At 36.1% G+C, this 16,542-nt stretch overlaps 1 protein-coding gene and 1 pseudogene across 11 annotated transcripts in view; one reads left to right on the top strand and one right to left on the bottom strand.

Moving 5' to 3' along the window:
• Dlg1 (discs large MAGUK scaffold protein 1) overlaps nucleotides 1-16,542 on the bottom strand; it is a 251,443-nt gene that overhangs the window by 174,497 nt on the left and 60,404 nt on the right. The gene's annotated exons all lie outside the window — the stretch shown is intronic.
• LOC143642212 (actin-related protein 2/3 complex subunit 1A pseudogene) lies at nucleotides 2,137-3,727 on the top strand (annotated as a pseudogene).

Genomic DNA, 16,542 nt, shown 5'->3' with positions numbered 1-16,542 from the left:
CATATAAAAATTTCCCATAAAAATTACACATTAACCCACTTGAATGACACATCAAGTTTCAAAATAAATATAAGATTTTGCAGTCTTTTTCTTATTTAAAAATATATTCAAGAAAAACATGACATAAAGTGACTATGAAATACTCATTGGCATACCATATTTGTCCTTAAAACTACTTGTGTTCCAGGCCAAGAATCATAGTTGTGAATGAACTAGTACCTTTTCTTTTCTAATAGAATAGACTCTCCAAGGTTTAGCATCTTAGACTATATCCTTGTAGAGACAATAATCACAAAAATAGTTTTGACTTTTTTATTTGGGTGTGCTTCCCTCCTTTGGGAATTCTCTCACTTTAATTACTCTGCCATGAAACATACTTCAATATTCTTACAACAAAAGAAAGAAAGCATTACAACGGGATGGCTTCCCTCAGGATGGTTAGTAAAGGTAAGAATTTTCTAGATACTATAGAAGAACAACAACAAAAAAAAGTTTAACTGGCATTACAAAACACGTTTCTGATCTCAACACAGCTAATTTCCTTGTAGGGATCTTAGGCTTTGGTTTTATTTCACCTAATATTTTGAAATAGCTAATTCTGAACTAGAGTCAGTATAACCTCAGTGGTATTATGAGTTTGCTAATTTCCCTTAACATCCACCCTCTCAAGGAACTGCCTTCTAGACAGATCCGTAGTTTCTAGATTAAGAATCAGACTGCTCTCTGCACTCTCCCAACATTCTCCTGGGTTATTTCTGAGTTCTAATATATAAATAAAAGATAAGCAGGCCTCCTTCTAAGGATACTAACACCACAAAGTATCCAGTACGATTATAAGTAAGCTCTCACCATATAGAAAACCTGACTTTTTAAAGAGATGTTTTCAGCAAAAACAGTGGTGCTTTTAATATTTTCAAAAGCTCATAAACAAAATTACTAAATTTAATTTTAAAATGTGATTTAGAATTTACATAGTAATATCACCCGCTTTTTACCTATAATTTAAGGCTGCAAATGATTAATAATAACTGATATTAAAAATGCCTGTGGGTATTAGAAAATAAACCTGCACATGTACAGTATTGGTGTTATGCACTGCAAAGAAAGATTTTTTTTCCTTTATTATCTCAAGCTATTTCTAATATATTTTGGCCAAAAGTTGTGGGACTGTCCCCCATCCTATTTTGATTACACATTAAAACATTTTAATTTTAATGAATTATGAATATATAAAAACACATTAACAAAAAATGTAGCTAGGATTCTTAGAAACTGTACTCCTTTATAGTCTCTTGTCAATGATTCATGTCAAAAAACTAAAAAAAAAAAACTGAAAAAGTCTATACGCAAAAGTTTAATTAAAAAAAATAATATAACCACAAGGCATGATGACACATGCCTGTAATCCCAGCAGCTTGAGAGGCTGAGGCAGGAGAACTGAGAGATCAAAGCCAGCTTCAGCAAAAGCGAGGCACTAAGCAACTCTGTGAAATCCTGTCTCTGAATAAAATACAAAATTGGCCTGGGGATGTGTCTCAGGGGTTGAGTGTCCCTGAGTTCAATTCCTAGTACCCTGGATAGATGGATGGATGGATGGATGGAAGGATGGATGGATGGATGGATAGACATATAGTAAAGTATAACAGATGCTTTTAAAACTATCTTAATTACAATCTATGACCACAGCAAAACATTTTCAATAAAATATTTTCTTTATTTTCCCACTAGGGGGCAACCAAGAACCTCAAGCGATATTTTGTGATGAGTTATCATAGGATCTGAAGTGTTTTAAAGTGGAGGGATTCAAAAGTCACAGAGACTATAAGACTAATTATAAGCAACAGTATGTGACTTCTTAAAACTAATTCTATGGAAAGGGCAACATTTTAGAATCAAGTAGACCACGTTTCATTTGCCTAAATAAAAAAGGAGAAAAATATTTTTCAGGGCTGGGGTTGTCGCTCAGCGGTAGAGCCTTGCATGTGTGAGACCTGGGTTCGATCCTCAGCACCACATAAAAATAAATAAGTGAAATAAAGGTATTGTGTCCAACTACAACTAAAATAAATAAATAAATAAATATTTTTTAAAAATATTTTTCAGTGAAAAACATTATTAAAAACATTTAAGGCTCCCTCTGGGCCTCGGTCCTCCGCCCGCGCCCGCCGGAGCTTATTCGCATCGACTGACCAGAGTCCGCGAATTCTCCGCTCCGAGCCCCTCCGGACCGCCCTGACCCCAGCTTTCTATCCTCTGAAAACACTAAGAATAATGTCCCTGCATCAGTTTTTACTAGAGCCAATCACCTGTCATGCTTGGAACAGGGATCGTACCCAGATTGCCCTTAGCCCCAATAATCATGAAGTGCACATCTATAAGAAGAATGGGAGCCAGTGGGTGAAAGCTCATGAACTCAAGGAGCACAACGGACACATCACAGGTATTGACTGGGCTCCCAAGAGTGACCGCATTGTCACTTGTGGGGCAGACCGCAATGCCTACGTCTGGAGTCAGAAAGATGGTGTCTGGAAGCCCACCCTGGTGATCCTGAGGATCAATCGTGCAGCCACTTTTGTGAAATGGTCCCCTCTAGAGAACAAATTTGCTGTGGGAAGTGGAGCACGACTCATTTCCGTTTGCTACTTCGAATCTGAAAATGACTGGTGGGTAAGCAAGCACATTAAAAAGCCGATCCGCTCCACGGTCCTCAGCTTGGATTGGCATCCCAACAACGTTTTGCTGGCAGCAGGATCGTGCGACTTCAAATGCAGAGTATTTTCTGCCTACATTAAAGAAGTAGATGAGAAGCCAGCCAGCACGCCCTGGGGCAGCAAGATGCCTTTTGGTCAGTTGATGTCAGAGTTTGGTGGCAGTGGCACTGGCGGCTGGGTCCATGGGGTCAGCTTCTCTGCCAGTGGGAGCCGCTTGGCCTGGGTCAGCCACGACAGCACCGTGTCTGTTGCTGATGCCTCAAAAAGTGTCCAGGTCTCAACTCTGAAAACGGAGTTCCTGCCACTCCTGAGTGTATCATTTGTCTCGGAGAATGGCATTGTGGCAGCTGGCCATGACTGCTGCCCGATGCTCTTTAACTACGATGACCGCGGCTACTTGACCTTTGTCTCCAAGCTAGACATTCCAAAGCAGAGCATCCAGCGCAACATGTCTGCCATGGAACGCTTCCGCAACATGGACAAGAGGGCCACCACCGAGGACCGCAATACAGCCTTGGAAACGCTGCACCAGAATAGCATCACTCAAGTGTCTATTTATGAGGTGGACAAGCAAGATTGTCGCAAATTTTGCACTACTGGCATCGATGGAGCCATGACCATTTGGGATTTCAAGACCTTAGAGTCTTCAATCCAAGGCCTCCGGATAATGTGAAGCTGTGTGAGCCTCCCCCATCCAGCAGGAGAAACATGGCTGCCTGCCGCTCTGCCCCAGCAAGACGGTGAGGAGAGCCGCCCCAGGAAGCACTGTAAACACGTGGCACAAACATCGTTGTGTTTTTGTTTAAATATAATTGGTGAAAGTGTTGGTTTTTCAAAGGCAACAGTGGTTTTTTTTGTTTTGTTTTTTTGTTTTTGCTATTTCATTCCATTCTTGACCAAAGCTTCTGTTCAAGTAGTTTATTATGGAAAATTGTCACACTAACTTAAAGGAAAGGGTGAGGGAGGTATGTAAATTGTCTGCTAGAAAATTAAATAAAAATCCCAAATGTGAAAAAAAAAAACATTTAAAACTCTTTTCCTGAAACATGGTTATATATATCACATGAAAACTGCTTAGCTTTCAGGGGAAACAAAAACGTAGCCTGAGTTATCTAAGCCATGCAAAAGAACTTTAGAGTGGATCATAGTTTAATGACCAATGTGAATATTAAAACAGACTTACTAAAAATCTGTTTAAAATGTTTTTCTTGTACAACCATTTACATTTTACATTTTTGAAAATTTCTGAAATCTCACTAGGAAAATATTAATTCTCCTACACTATAAAGAATTTAAAGTAAAAAAAGTAAAGTGGGAACGGGGAACTCTTCAGGTGACCAGAAAAGCAATATATTCTTTAATAAAAGGGGGTAGGGGGTTGTTTAAGTATAATTATTTAGTCAACTAGCAATTTGAGACCTAGTCACATCATCAATTAGGAAGTTTCAGTACTATAAAAACTAAGAAAAAGGTTTCAATTAAAATAATATTACAAAATAAGCAATTATTTCCCAACTGCTATATTTCTTAGAGAATTTTTCCTGCTTTCAACTGGTTTTAAACCAAATGTTGTTTTTAACTGCAGAAGACCAGGTAAAAATATAACTTTTTATGCCTTTTAATATTTTATATAATGATAACCATTTCTCTTTAAGGCAAACATTACATTTACTTACTTTACATTGGAGATACATCACTAAATTAACACAACCACTTTTTCACTTGCAATAGAAAGTCATGCTTTTGTTGTTTGTTTTGTTTAGAAGCCTCTTCCTCTGCACAAATACCAACTTGATTCAGAATTAAAATCATATTAATTTAAATATCAAACCTTCCACCAACAAGTAATTCTATCAAAATGATATCAGAAGGCATTTCTAGTTCTGCATATCAATGGTTCTTATACATTTAATTCTCCATAGTAGTAAAACATCAAAACCAAATCAGTAATTAATCCTGTATTAATGGAAAATGACATTTACATGCAATTTCTGCAAAAGTCAGATCTTTTTCCATTACACCTTAACTGCACAGACAAGTTCTAAATTTGTGTCAAGGACAAAGATTTACATGAATTAAAATCAATCAAACCATCCAATCCAAATCATAATTACTTATATGTTGAAACACTATTGGACTTAATAACCAAGCTTTTTGAGGAACCCACCTTACATTCAAACATTAAGAATACATGTGCTGTTTTTGCATGCTACCTTACAGTGACATAATACCGGAGAAAAGCAATCCAAGTTTTTGATGCTAGGAGACATTTTTTCAGACCCTGAGCACTTCAAGCCATCTAAGACTGATACTCCAGAAAGATGTCTTGGGGTAAATGTTGCTTGCTGTCTTGAGCATTTAATCTAGATCCAAAGCACACTTTTTAAGAAATTTATATTAAAATGTTATATTCTTCAGCTATTTTCACCCCCACAACAGAGGTCAGGTAGGCATACTATGATTGGAACTATGATGCTGTTTCTTTTTCCTACATAATTGAAACTGCTTCAATAAACTATGAACAAATTCCCAGAATGAAAGTACTCGTTTAGCATAACTCTGTCAGGGCCCAAAGCCTTGCCAATTTAATCCAGCATTGATTCAGTATGGAACTCCACCTGCTGCAGTATGAGCATTGCTATCTTCTCCACAAGAATAAGATATAACTCCAGCAGAGCCACTATGCTCAAATATATGCTTGGGAGCTTTGGGGAAGGGGCAAGATGTTGTAGCAAGGGACTCATTACAGGATTCAATAATAGATGAGCCCTGAGATTTTCCTACATGATCCTTGCTTACTATACCACTAAACATTCTTTTCCAATTTTAAAAAGTTTTAATGATAAAAAAGAATACCTGAGCCACTTATTTTATGATTTGATTCTTCTCTCTAAACCACTCAAACAGCAATTATCTGGCTTAATTTAATTAAGCAGAATAATAACAAAAATAATCTTGGACAGTGAAAAAGTTCAAGAAAATAAAAACATTTTCAAATACATTTCAAATCAAAATAAAATCTGGGGCTAGTTGGGGGTGTAGCTTCATTGTAGAGAGCTTGCCTAGCATGTATAAGACCCTGGGTCTGATCCTTAGCACTTAAAAAAAGCTACTTACAGCTAAACAAAACATCTGGGGAAGTTACTAAACTGATTTTGAAATATATCTATAATGCATAGAAAGTTGATTTATTTATTTGGTATGGAGACTGAACCCAGGGAAACTTTATCACTGAGCCACATCCCCAGCCATTTGTGTTTTTATTTTGAAACAGGTTCTAGCTAAGTTGCTTAAGGCCTCACTAAATTGCTGAGGCTGGTCTCAAATTTGTGACCCTCCTGCCTCAGCCTCCCATATCACTGGGATTACAGTGATGTGCCACCAGGCCTGGCTCTACACAGAAAGTGTAAAGCAAAAGTCAAGCAACTTAATTCCCTGAAATATTAATTTATTCATTCATCCAAAGATTATTTTCTGTGCTTTGGCTTTTTAATCAGCCCAGGAGCAGAAAATTAGTTATTGTTACTTTATTACATCCAAAACAATAAATAAAATTGTGAAAATATCATCCTTAGCCTATTTTATATTTAAAGTCTTGCACACATGTTACATTTTATATCTTAGGCTCACTATAATTAAAATGATTAATACCTATTTACACTTAAAAAAAAAAGTTGAATTAACCAATGACAACAAAAGGCTGGGTTATAGTGAAAGGAATATTTATTGCTTCATCTATGTAATTTTATCATTCTTCTACTACATTGAGGGCATACTAAGAACTATATTTTAGTAAAGGTAAGAACTAACTAGGATAATTTATTGCAGTTAAGAACTAACCAGGATAATTGCTAATGAAGATTGTCAAATTTTTATAAAACTAGAATCAGTAATTCATATATCTGCAATCAAATACCTTACCTCTGTACTTAGTAAGTAAAGCTTTTTATGAAAATGTATACTATACTATAGTATAGCCCAGAGACAGTAGCTGATTATCACTAGCCACTACTTTAATTCCAAATTTGCCCAAGAACAATATAATTCTAATTTCCCATGCAATTCACTATTCTGTTCTACTCCTACTTAAGCAATTTTTAAAAGGGAGGGGGGGAGATGAAGATTAAAGTAGGTCAAACTTCTAAAACAGTATAAGAAAATAAGGGATTCTCCAATTTAATTACTTTGATAAGTAACTAGTTGCAAATCATAAGAATCTTCTGAAATTGAATAAAAGATCAACTGCAGCTGAGGCAAGAAAAGTAAAATGTGTTCCTTAAAAGACTGTATATTAAAAAATACACTTACTAAATCAGAACTACAATTGTCAAGCTGGGGATCTTGAGCTATTCCATTGCAGTACTTTAGGGATCTCACCATTGTTCTTTCATCTTAAAGGTTTACGAAATTTTTAAAACCCAGAACAAATATATAAAGCATTTTAATACTTGTATATATCTACAGCAATTTATTTATTTGTACTACAAGTAAACTCATTTTGTGTAAATCTCAAAATGCAATTTCTTCAATTTTTGTGCACATGGGATTTGTCTCATTGATTAGATACGCTGTAAATATTGATCCTTCATAACAATTCAGTCCTATGCACACCTATTTACCTAAAAGTATATAAGTACATTATTTGGCATGTATCTAACAGAATAAAATGCCAGACAAAATTCAAGCATAATTATTCAGCTGATGCCCTTAATACTACATTTAGCTTTATGAGCTGGTTGCACAGTAAATGTAAGCATGCAATATATCCAATTACAGTAACACTGTTATGATTTGTTTAATAAATCAAAAGTGTTCAATCTATATATTCTCAATTAAAATGTACCAATTCTTAATATGCATTAATAAGTATAAGAAATATAAATTTTGGCCTTAACATAGAAAATCTAATTGTGACTGTTTTAAAACTTTGGGGAGGTAGGGGGAATATGGAAACCAGGGTTTGAACCCAGAGGTGTTTAACCACTGAGCAACACCCACAGTCCTTTTAATTTAATTTTATTTTATTCTGAGACAGTGTCATGCTGAGTTGCTTAGGGCCTCACTAAGTTGCTGAGACTGGCTTTGAACTTGCAATCCTCTTGCCTCAGCCTTCCTAATAGCTGGGATTACATATGAGCACCACTGTATCTGGCCTGTTTGAAAACTCTTGAGTGAAGCTGACAAGATTAGCACTGAGGTATCTGATTTTGTATTTTTAATGACATTTTAATAAATCAATATCACAAGCATATTTTGCCAAATAATTTTTCAAAAATGCCTAAGAAACAAGATATTAATAGTAAAATCAACAAATACAACTATTGGTATTAATAGCTCAGCTATCATTTAATAAATTACTAGTTATCAGACATTGTGTGAAGTGCTTTGCATGTGCCAGAAAGATTATAATATAAGAAACTTGGGAAAAGAGGCAAAAAGATAGATGGCATTCTTTCAATGCCCTCAAGGAATATCTGGCAATGTCTGTTTCTACAACTAGTGGAGAAAGGCTTACTGGCACTGAGCAAGTAGAAGCAGGAATACTACTAAACATTCTACAACATACAGAATAGCTCCTCACACCTAGAAATGATCTAGCCCAAAATCAATAGTTCTGCAGTTAAGAAACACTTATTTAGGGAAATGTACTTCAGCTTTCTATTTACTATTAATGGAAAGTCCAGACCTAGTGAAGTTATATATACCAAACTTAAAAAGATTTCTATCCAGTAGAGAAGAAAATAAATTTTTGGCAAATAAAAGATAACTATGGCCTTGGCAAACATTAGCCAGTTTCTTATCTAACTCAGCAATTCTAGGTTAACACAAGCTTAACATAAATACTTTAAGATTCACAAACATACTATGGGCTGACTGAAAAATCATACTGGTCCTCTCATTAATATGCGAGTGGGATAGAATTTGTGATATAAGTCCACTTTATATCTGCCTAAGTATCATGATTTAGCTTTTCTGAAATTCATACTTTTTAACATATATAACTGGTTTATTTAATCCAAATATCTCAAGAGGTAAAAAACTATTTTACTGCTCACATGATAAATAAGGAACTCAAGGTTTGCAGGTAGCAGAAAAAGGAATTCTGTCTAAATATAAAGCTCATTTTCAACCATTAATAAATGCAATTAATGGTTAGATCTTTGGTAAGTCAACTGTAAAATCCAAAGTCTTTACTATGCTTTCTAGCTGCTAGACTAAAAATTTAAGGATATATGGCAAGCTTTAAAACACTGTGATCAGCTATTTATCTAAATTGGTGTTTTCTCAATAGTATATATTATAATTGGGGGGAAATTATAATTCCTATAGAGCACAGTACTTAGGTGAAATCACAAATAGATATTATATCTAAAGACTAGAACTTAAAGAATTCTTAAAGAATATCTGAATTTAATTTTCACACTTAACAAAAAACAAGAATAAAACAACAGTAACATCTAAGATATGGCACTATTTGTCAGAACTCTACCAATTGCTTTATGCATAGTAATTTATTTAATCATCTTAATAATCTATACTTAACTGACTTAAAATTATAGTATATAACTAGTTGACATAGTATCTGAGTTTCCATGGTGATAGCTCAACCATGAAGCATTAACAGTAATTAATTTCACAATTAAAAGCTATGTTAACAAAAATTCCTAATAATTCTCATAGTTATGATACTGTATTTAAATCATAATGCTGTTAAGAGGGCCATATGGAATTCAAGTGGTTAGCAGAGTTAAAGAAATAACTATTTTTCTTAAGTCATAAAGAAACAATGTTGGGGTTTTGCTTATTTTGCTTTCTTTTTTAAACAGCTGTTACATTAATTAATTTAGCAGTTAATTTAGCAATAACATTACATACCTATTAGCTTAATATCAATTCTTCCAACAAAGTAGTCAAAGATGATGTGGACATTTCTGTTGTAAGTAGCTTACAATTTTCCTTTAACAAAGGTACCATAAAACATTAAATACATTCAGCTGCGATTAAGAATATTAAAAAACTGAGACAGAACTAGAGGGCTTAACCTTCCCCAGAAGAGCATTTTTCTGCTCTTTGTGTTTCTTTTTCTTGTCTTTACACATAGGTTGGTTTGTTTGTTGTTGTTGTTGTTTTGGTCCTCCCCCCCGCACCCCCCCCCCCCCACTGCTAAAGCTTCCTAGGAGCATGGAGTGTGTACCAGACCTGGCTATTAGGCTGACCAAGCATCACCACACCCTGAAGTGCAGCCTGCACCAGGCTTACAGAACCAGGTGGAGGTGGGCAGGGAATGGTGCCTTGCTACCTGCAATATCAGGTAGCAACAGCTCCAGCCATTCAGGAAAACCATGGAAAGTAGTAATGGGTGCCAGGAACTCCCTGCTGCTTGTGGCTTCTGTAGTTGCCAACTGTTGTCCTCACTGTTACTTCTGTAGCTGCCACATAGCACCAATTCAACTGCCACTTCTGTTATCAACATAATAGCTGCTGCTATTCCAGAAACACCAATCCAACCACCTGGGGCTTCTGTAGCTGCCTGGGTTAACTACCACAGTTGGCATTGTTGCCCAGGAAACAATCCAACTGGCCACAACTGCTCTAGCAGTTGCAACTCTTAAGGCCCAACAATCCTGCAGCAGCTACTCCAGATGTCTCCATTCTGGTCTGCCAAATAAGCACCTCCCCAACTCTTGAGAACCAAGGGCAGGTGGACCCAGAATGTATGGTGGTGAAGAAATTCTGCAGTCAACAGAAAGAGAACTCTGTGCCTGCACTGACCTGCCCTTTTCGTCTATATAAGCAGCACTCCTGGGCTGAGAATGTAGCTCAGTGGTACAGCACTTGCCTAGCACACATGAGGCACTGTGTTTGATCCTCTGCACTACATAAAAAAGAAAGAAAAGAAAAGAAAAGAAAGAATCATGTCCATCTACAAAAAAAGAACTGAGAGAGCCAATATAAAAATTCTGTCCTTGTATTGCCTCCACTATGCTGCAGAATAAACCCCAATAAAGACTTGTTCAGATGGTTTTATCTTGTCTATTCCTGGTTTCTATCTGGAAATGAACAGGCTGAACTATTAACTAAGAGTGCTAAGAGCTATTAACACTAAGGGTCCCAATCCTGAGGACTTTTAGCAGCCAGAGTTAATAACACTGACAGTTGCTATCTCCAGCTGTTGGGAGAAGCTAGAATGACAGCAGCTGGGAACTTCCTGATCTGTTAGCTCCAGCTGTTGTTGCTACTAAAAGAGCTGTGAACACCCAGAGCTTAAGAACTACAAATACTAAGGGAGCTACACTTTGCCTTTTGGTCATTTCTATCCAAATTGAGGGGGAAAAAAAAGAAAAGAAACATTAGCCAAGCAGTAACACTACTCTGTCAAATAAAATGTTGAGTAATGAAAATTAAACTAACTTTAAATCATATGCAAAATTCCCTCTAGATAAAAATGCATACATCAACTAATTTCAACAAACCACAGAATTTCACTTGCTTTCACAGTTGAAGACCCTCGACTAAAAGAAATAAACAGATTAAACTGCAATTACATGAGTGTCCAAATAATGGGGCAAATCAGTACACTGTAAACTGTACCATAAAACCAATATATACACGGCCAATATGGGGAACTTGATAGTGGAATTACAAGAGGACTGAAATTAATGTTAAAAATTTGCTTTGTACATATTGCTATATTTATAAAGCAGTTTTAAAAGGAAACCTAGCATCATCTCAACCACCCCAAATCAAGTACAAAAATAGTTACGCGACTTACCACTCTGAGTGGCAGTTTTTCCCCCCAAAGAAATAGATGATGGAAAAGTATAAGTCATGCTAATGATTTTGCTTATAGTAACAAAAAGAAAAATTATTATTTTGGGAAAATGTGTAACTGGGGTTTGTATTACTTAAGATTTTATAGCTATACAGTTAACTATTTTAAGCTATTTTTAATTAAATTCACAAAGGAAACAAAAGTTTTATTGTGAGTTGTATACTTGAAATTCTATCTAAATATTGAGTGTTCATCAGAATCTGGTGAACTTGGCAAGAATGTAAACTGCAGCCACTTCATGAATATCCGTTCAAAAAATTATAGCAAATCATCTTCTATGGATCTCATTCTAGGCTACATACTATGTAAAGCATAGTTGATTTTAAAATCACCATCTAAGGGGAGGGGAGGAACTCCATGAAAACTTTTTCATGCCAAATGAAATGTACATTTGAGAACTATCAAGAATCACAATAAACACAGAAAAAGAATGACAAAATCTAACACCCAATCATGACTTAAAAAAACAAACTTGGATAATAAAAACTCCTCAACAATCTTGGAAAATAAAAAAATTCCTTAATCTAATAAAGGACACTTCAAAAAACAAAAGAAGACTACATCTTACCCCAGACTTTATGGTGAAAAATTGAATGTTTTCTCCTTAAGAACAAATATAAGAAGATTTTTACATGTTGCTCCTGTTCAAAAATGTAGCCAGTGTAAACAGGCAAGAAAAATCAGAGGCATACAGGTGGAAAGAAAGGAGTACACCTGTCTTTGTTGTGAAATTTAAAAGAATCCAAATTTTAAAAATATGAATAAATTTCTGCATCAGGTCACAAAGAAGTTCAACTGATACAGAATTTACCACTTGGCCTTTAAAAATTAGACTAGAGGCCTTCATCGCTACCGCCATTGCTGCCTCTGATTCCACTACTGCCAGTCTGAGATTGCCTGGAGGTCTTCTTTCTGGGATGCCTCAGAAGACTCTGCCATGCCCAGAGGTCTATTCTCTGGGTAAGGCCTCCGTTACCTCGGAGGCAATTCCATTGGTACCTCCATGGTCACTGCCACTGAACCAGAAGTCTCCTGTCAATCAACCACCCCCTGCACAGCTGCCGCCATTGCTGCTGCCTCTGATTCCACTGTTGCCAGATCACCCGGAGGTCTTCTTTCTGGGTGCTACTGTTACAGAAGAAACTGCTGCCCTGGATTCAACTGAAGCCCACACTGCTGCTGACCACCCCCCCACACCCCGGAGATCACCTGGAGACAATGTCCCACAGCTGCAATTATAGCTACCACTACATCCGCTACAGCTGCCGCTACTGCTGACCTGCTGATTGCTGCCAATAGCCACTGACACTACTGCTGCTACCAGAGCCTAGAGGACAGCTGCAGGGAAGACTCCAGGTTTGGTTGCATGTGGTTGCACTCATTTTGGGACATTAGACAGGGCCTGGGGTCTGGGTGCCAGCAGGTTTACCATCACAAGAACCTCTGTTTGGGGACTCCAGCTGGGACCTGCAGGTCCAGTGTTCGGGGTGCCTGCAGGTCTTCCTGCTGAAGCTGTTACTAGCCCTTGTCTTGCTGCTGCATCTCAGGGTTGCTCTTTGCCTAAGTGTTTCCCTGGTGGTCTATCTGCAAGTAGGAGCAGCATTGAGATCTTGGGACTGCAGCGCGGCTGATCCTCAGCTATATGAAACCCAGATGGTGGAATAGAGTCTGGGTTTGAGAGGGCTGATCTGGGTTTGGTGATCCCGAGAGATGTCAGAGACAGGACTCAGAAACTATTAAACACTGACAGAGGCAGTTGACTTTCCAGCAAGACTTATTTTATTTTTTGTTTCACTAATCTCTCTACCATATTTGGAACAGGATGTTTTCAGTGTGTAGAAAACAATGATATATGATTGGTGTCTTTATTTTTGTTGTATTCTTATGTCTTTAATTTTTTGCTCTTTGTTCATATTCTTCCTTTCTCTTGTGATTTTGTTTTCTTTCCAACGTTTCTCCAACCAACAGCCAATCTCTGTTGGCTACTCTTCCTGTGAATTTTTACTTCTACCTTCTCGTTTCCTCCCACGCGAATATTGCATACTACACTACCTCTCTTCTCTCAACCACCATTTGAAATTGTAAACGTTTTAACAAATATTCCGTTTATACTACAGATCGTTATTGAACTCATCATTTTGGTTCAATTCAAGAAAGCAGTAGATGCCTTAGTGGGAGCTATTAGGTTTAAGGCTATATATTGTATTCATTGGGTGCTATTAATATTGGTCTCACGAGTAAAAATGAAGCACTGGAAACCTTCAGGGACATTTAAGTCTACAGGGTAGAATTTACCCTGCCTTAGATCCATACTTTTAGATGGGAAAACACATTAACAACATGAAAAAACAAGGGAATAAAGTGCCCCAAACAAACCAAGATGCTTCAACAAGAGAAGCCACTGATAACACAGTAGAAGAAATGTCCAAGAAGGGGTTCAGATTGTATATATTTAAACTGATATGTGAAGTAAAGGATAGTATAAGGAGTGAAATCAAAGAAAACATACAGGAAGTGAAAGACTACTTCAATAAGGAGAGATCGTGGGAAAAAAAATAAGCAGAAATCCTCGAAATGAAGCAATCAGTAAACCAAATTATAAATTTAATAGAAAGCATCACCAACAGATTAGACCACTTGGAAGACAGAACCTCAGAAATTGAACACAAAATATTTAATCTTGAAAGTAGAGTTTAACATGTGGAGAAGGTGATAAAAAAAAACCATGAACAGAACATCCAAGAATTATGGGATAACATGAAAAGACCAAATTTAAGAGTTATCGGAATAGATGAAGGAGCAGATACACAAAGAAAGGAATGCAAACTCTTTTCAGTGATATGATAGCAGAAAATTTCCAAAACCTAAAGAGGCTTATAGGACCCCCAAAATACAAAACTACAGCAGACCCACACCAAGACCCATCATAATGAGAATGACTAACACAGAGAATAAAGATAAAATCTTAAAGGCTGTGAGAGAAAAAAATCAAATCACTTATAGGGGGAAACCAATTCAGATCAACTGATTTCTCAGCCTAGACCCTCAAAGCTAGGAGGTCCTGGAAAAATATATTTCAACCTCTGAAAGAAAATGGATGCCAATCAAGAATTTTATATCCAGCAAAATCCGTTTCAGATTTAAAGATGAAATCAAAACATTGCATGATAAACAAAAATTAAAATCATTCACAACTAGAAAGCCTACACTACAGAGCATCTCAACAAAATATTCCATGAGGATGAAGTGAAAGAAAAAAAGTAAAAACCAGCAAAGGGAGGATTTACACTAAAGTGACATTCAACCAAATAAGAAACTAAGACAAATCAAAAACTAGAAATAAATCAAAATGACAGGGAATACAAATCATATCTCAATAATAATCTTGAATGTTAATGACCTAAATTCATCAATCAAACGACATAGACTGGCAGATTGGATTAAAAAGCAAGACCCAACAATATACTGTCTTCAAGAGACACACCTCATGGGCAAAAATGTCCACAGGCTGAAGGTAAAAGGATGGGAAAAAGCTTATCACTCATATGTATCCTGTAAACAAGCAGGGGTTTCCATTCTCATTTCAGAGAAAGTAGACTTCAAACCAAAGTTAATCAGAAGATACAAAAAGGACATTTCACACTTCTTAAGGGAAGTATATATAAGCAAGACATAACAATTATAAATATTTATGCCCCAAACAATGGAGCATCTATGACATCAAACAAACCTTTCTCAATTTCAAGAGTCAAATAGACCACAATACAAAAATACTGGTTGACTTTAATACACCTCTCTCAGTATTGGACAGAACTTCCAAATAAAAACTAAGGAAACTATAGAACTATATAATACAATCAATAATTTAGACTTCACAGACATATATAGAATATTTCATCCATCAACAAGCAAATATACTTTCTTCTCAGCAGCACATGACTCCTTCTCTAAAACAGACCATATCTTATGCCACAAAGCAACTCTTAGTAAATACAAAAAAACAGAGATAATACCCTGCATTCTATCAGACCACAATGGAATGAAATCAGAAATCAATGATAAAATAAAAAATAGAAGATACTGTAACAAATGGAGACTAAATGATACACAACTGAATGATGAATGGATAGTAGAAGAAATCAAGGATGAAATTTTTAAAATTCTTAGAGGTAAATGAGAATACTGATACAATATATCAAAATCTCTGAGACAGTACTAAAAAGGCAGTACTAAAAGGAAAGTTTATTGCATTGAGTGCATTCATTAAAAGAACAAAAAGTTGTCAAATAAATGACCTAAGACTACATCTCAAAGCCCTAGAAAAAGAACAAATCAACACCAAAAGCAGTAGAAGACAAGAAATCATTAAAATCAAAGCTGAAATTAATGAAATTGAAACAAAAGAAACAACTGAAAAAATTCACAGAACAAAAAGTTGGTTCTTTGAAAAGGTAAATAAAAGATAAACCCCTGGCCATGCTAACAAGGAGAAAAGGGGAGAAAACTCAAATGATTAAAATATAAGATGAAGAAGGAAATATCACAATGGACACGCCTGAAATACAGAAGATAATTAGAAACTATTATAAAATTTATACTCTAATAAAATAGAAAATATCGAACACATTGATAAATTTCTAGAGACATATGAACTACCCAAACTGAATGAGGAGATCATATATGATTTAAACAGATCAATTTCAAGTAATGAAATAGAAAATGCCATCAAAAGCCTACCAACCAAGAAAAGCCTAGGACCAGATGGATTCTCAGTCAAGTTCCACAGGACTTTCAAAGAAGAATGAACACCAATACTCCTCAAAGTATTCCATAAAACTGAAAAGGAGGGAACCCTTCCAAATTCATTCTATGAGGCTAATATCACCCTGATACCAAAGCCAGACAAAGACACATCAAGGTAAGAAACTTCAGACTAATATCCCTGATGAACATAGATGCAAAAATTCTCAATAAAATTCTGGCAAATCACATACAAAA

The sequence above is a fragment of the Callospermophilus lateralis genome, chromosome 10 (assembly GCF_048772815.1).
Source record: "Callospermophilus lateralis isolate mCalLat2 chromosome 10, mCalLat2.hap1, whole genome shotgun sequence".
Lineage (NCBI taxonomy): Eukaryota > Metazoa > Chordata > Mammalia > Rodentia > Sciuridae > Callospermophilus > Callospermophilus lateralis.
This window is presented reverse-complemented; position numbering and strand designations above follow the sequence as displayed.